The following is a 4316-nucleotide window of genomic DNA, read 5'->3' on the forward strand; positions in this document are numbered from 1 at the left end:
TGTGTGTGTTTGCGTGTGTGTGAGAGCAAAGGAAGGGGGAGGGTGAACTGCATCGATGTTTGCCTCTTTATTCTCTGAGGCATTAACTTCTTTCTTAACTGTTCTTTAACTACCTACCACATGTGTGGCTGGCACGCTGTGAGAGAGGGATTACCCAAGTGAAAGACTGTACACAAAACATGCTTGGAGCTGTCAAGGACACACATTTAAAAACACACACGCGCACACGCACACACACACACACACACACAACACACACACACACAACAACACACACACACACACACACACACACACACACACACACACAGGGAAAGGGCTCTTTGGTGTTTTCTACTTCTGCAAAAGGCAAGCAGGAGCAGGTGGGCGGGGTTTTGGTTCTCAATTGCCTCCCCCCCCCCCCCCCTTTAAACTCATTCCCCTGCCAATCCAGGACCTCAAAAAGCACCACAGCTGACCCCCCCCCCCCCTTTTCTGAGCCAATCAGCTGGAAGCCCCCACCCCCTTCTTTAACCCTGTATGCCTTCACTGCTGAGTGAGCAAAGCATGCCTCGCTCTATCACTGAGAGGAAACCGACAGAAAGAAAACACAGAGCGAGAAAGAGAGAGGCCAGGGTAGGATAGGGAGAAAGGGAGAAAGGGGTTGAAAGGAGGCCTGAGAAGTAGATAAGGAAGAAGAGGAGAAGGGTGAGAAAGGAGATGGAGAGAGGAAAGGGATTGCAAGCATGGTGAAGTGGCTTTTTTGTATTCAAGATTTTTGGAGGCGGTGCGAATGAGAGAAAGGAAGAAAGGGGGCAGAGGGGAGCTTGGAGAGACAAGAAGAGGGGAGGGAAAAAAGAAGAGATGGGTGGGGGTGAGTGGGTTTTGATTTGTGTATGTGAGGGTGAGAGAGGTAGACCAGGAAGAAACAAGAAGAGAGAGAGAGAGACTAGTGTAGGCCTCCTGACAAAAAAGCAGAGGGAGGCAGAAACAACATGACTTGACTCTGTCTTTGTCAACACACCTTTTCAGGAGGAAGGAATGCAACAAGAGAGGCAACAACCAGAGAGTGAGAGGAGAGAGAGAGAGAGAGAGAGGAGAGAGAGAGAAAGAGAGAGGGGGCAGCCTGACCCAGTGAAAATAGAAACCCAGGAGCACAGAAAGACAAGGCAGCAGTCACCCCATGCCAGCCACCAGAACCAATAGAGGAAAGGAAGGGAGAGTGAGACAGCGAGATTAAACCCAATCTTTCTAGGAGGGTGAGTGTTCACAGTTCTCTGCTGTCAAGTGTACTAATGTGCTCCCTGTCATATTGTCAGCTGCATTCGGGTGCCTCAACGTCCCTAGAAATGGCCACAATGAAAAGGCAGACCCGAGAGACAGGCAGGCAGGCAGGGCAGGCAGGCAGGCAGACATGCAGACGGAGGGAGGGAGGGAGGGAGAGGCAAAAAGGGACCCCGGGTCAAACAGCATTCTCAGCAACTTGTCACTGAGCCAGCTTAGTTTAGACTGCCATGACCCGCCAGCCTGAGTACTGTATGTGAGTCTGGTGTAACACTGACTTGGTTTCAGTCAACTCAACCTGTCTCCTTCTGTCACTTCCTGTCTTCTGTCTTTGTCTGATACTGCCATCAACACAGGCACCACGAACACGGACACACAGCACGACACACACAGCCACACCAGCACACACACACACAGAGTCTGCTGTCATTCCATCCCCTTGTACTCAGCGACATTAGATTTCCAAACTCTAGAGGGCTTCTGTAATCTAATCAACAGGTGATTGTTTGCAGGAGCACATAACAACTTTTTGTGCTGGAGAATGTGTGTGTGTGTGTGTGTGTATATATGTGTGTTTATCAGCCTCCAGGCACAGTACAAGCCTGGGAGTATCTCGGGTGGGGTTCTGCTAAAAGTTGATGAGACAATCGGGCATTTGGGAGGCTGCTAACTTCATGCTGATGCTATCACACCTCTGTTTTAGGACACAGGGAGGGCAGAGTGCAGCTCAGTGCAGTTAGAGACAAGAGTTTTCACAGAGACCCATTCAAGATGATTATGTCACTGATAATAAATCATTGCAGATTACAGGATGTTGAATTTACCTAATCCAAAAGCCAGAGGCTGACGAATTCCCCTTTCTCTCTTGTTAGGGGATAACCAGCGGACAAAAAAAGAAAGGAACATTTAATTGTAAAGTGTACGTGCTGTGAAACTAATGGTTTTTGGTTATTAGGTGATTTTGTCATTTGCTAAGACCCTTCTGAACCATATTTATAGTAAGGACATTTAATAGAAGTGGTCTTTCTTAATGATTAGGTGTGTTTAGGATGAAAAATACAAACACGAGCACAGGCTAAAAACTTTTCTTTTATATTACTGTGGCACCGTGTCTTTCTGAGGGTTAAGCCTGCCTCTGTCACTAAACTCATTTTTTTATTAAACTGGACTGCTGGTTGAATAGAGGCTGTCAGAAGTTTGCCAACAGCTGTCCTGATTGACGTTTTTGATTCAATATTCTCTGCACTGCAGACCAGCAAGTCATCATAAATTCAGACAGTTGTAAACAGAGAAGCTGTTTTTTCCCTATAAACAATTTAGCAGCAGCAATTTTCAAAGAGCCTGAAGTAAAAGAAAACATCTGAAATATGCAGTGACTGTAGTTGTTGTACTTCTAAGACCGTAAACATGTTGCATTTTTTAAATTGCAGAACGACAGAAAGTAGTGGAGCTTTTGAATCCTGTATGCTTTTGTGTGTCTGTGTTTGCGTGTATGTGTGTACACATGCATTCGACACCCGGGTGTTGTGATGAATGTCCACAGGCCAAATGTCTGTGCTGTGAACTCTGCCCCCTTCACTTCCATACACTTCACTGAGAACTAGATTCAGGTCAGAGTTTGTGTATACTGTTTTGTGTGTAAGTGTGCTTTCATTCAACCCATGTGCAGCTTTTTTTTTTTTTTTTAAAGTTCGCAGGGAGCCACAGGGTCTTAAGTGTACTCTTGTATCTTTTGCAGATGTTTATGCTTAACATACTGATGCTCCAGTTGCCACAATGACTGATGAGTATCTCAGTCTAACAAGCTTTTAATAGACTGCTCAGTGGAACTAACTCAGTGTGTGCGTAAGTCATTTGCTACACGTGGATCAGCGCCTTGTTTGCATTTGCCCTAGCCTTTTACCACCACCCCTAACACCACCTCTCTCATGATCAAATCAAAAGCCACTGGGCCTCCTGATGTGTCATCTGACCCAAAACTTGTCTTTCTTGTCCTAAAGGAACAAGCAGACTTACACATATTTCAGCACACCTCTGTGGCTAAATATATACCCCTTGAAGGGCATGTGCATCTTCTGAACAAAATGTTTGAGCTCCACTACAGGCATGTCTAGAGTCAAAGGTATTGAACCCTTTGACCTCAGTCCTTCTACGTTATGAGTAGTGTTTCTTGATTCTGCTGATGTCAGGGTGGCCTTGTGAACTTTGAGTTTTAGCTTTTAGTTTTAGTCCACATTTAGAAGCCAGATCCCTTTTCTGCTGTAGATTCCGGCAGTAAATAAATACATTTGAGTTCTCCTTTTACTGTCGTGTTTCATTTTCCGTTTGCCTATTTCTATTGAAGAATCATTTTCCAGGTTGGGTTATGGGCTAATTTTCTTTTGAATAATTCTGTAAACTTGACTCAACTCTACCTCTTCTCAGTGCATTTTGTCCTGGTCTGTTCAGCACTTTACTGAATCTTCATCTCATTGTGTTTCTGTGCCCAAGCAGCTTCTGTTATTGTTTTTCACCTGTTTCCTCATTTCTCGTTGAATGTGTAGGTCCGTCACCCACACACATTGTATTTCCTCCTCCTTTGTGTATGCAAATGAAACAAATCTAAAGTTGAGTGTGTGAGAAAAACAGGGCTGGTTTGTGGTAATACATTTGTTATACATAGTATAAAACTACAATCTGCAGAGTCATTAACACTTGTAATTACAGCAACAAAGTTATATCTGATTTTATTAAATACTGTTTTCCACATTTCTCTGTGTAGCCCTGCTTTTTGCAGCATTTTCGATGAGGCAGTTATTTGTCCATTGAAACATTTTCAAAAACATCCAGTCAGGGTTCTGGTGGCTATTTTTTTATATCTGAAAAGGTTCACTTATATGCACAGAAGGTCTCCATTCGCTGTAATTTTGGGGCTGTGAGGTAACTCAGCCGTTGGTTTGTCCACTGTAGCCTTTAACACTTAGAGAGCCTTGACACTGGGGAGTTGTACCTGCCCCTGCTGTATTTATACCTTCCTCAAGGTCTTTTGCTGGTCTGCTCTCTCTCTCTCTCTC

At 44.6% G+C, this 4316-nt stretch overlaps 1 protein-coding gene across 2 annotated transcripts in view; it reads left to right on the forward strand.

Annotated features, from left to right (window-relative positions):
* LOC118325699 (protein FAM214B) overlaps positions 1–4316 on the forward strand; it is a 27743-nt gene that overhangs the window by 11031 nt on the left and 12396 nt on the right. Inside the window, exon 1 of one of the 2 annotated variants that reach the window (XM_035658473.1) lies at positions 892–1238. The exons of the other annotated variant lie outside the window; for it this stretch is intronic. The gene's annotated coding sequence lies outside the window, so the exon portion shown is untranslated. Of the gene's footprint in view, positions 1–891; positions 1239–4316 lie in introns of those variants that run through there. 2 annotated transcript variants of the gene reach the window in all.

This window comes from Morone saxatilis, unplaced genomic scaffold (genome assembly GCF_004916995.1).
Source record: "Morone saxatilis isolate NCDOM2014 unplaced genomic scaffold, NCSU_SB_2.0 Contig16, whole genome shotgun sequence".
NCBI classification, from domain to species: Eukaryota; Metazoa; Chordata; class Actinopteri; family Moronidae; genus Morone; species Morone saxatilis.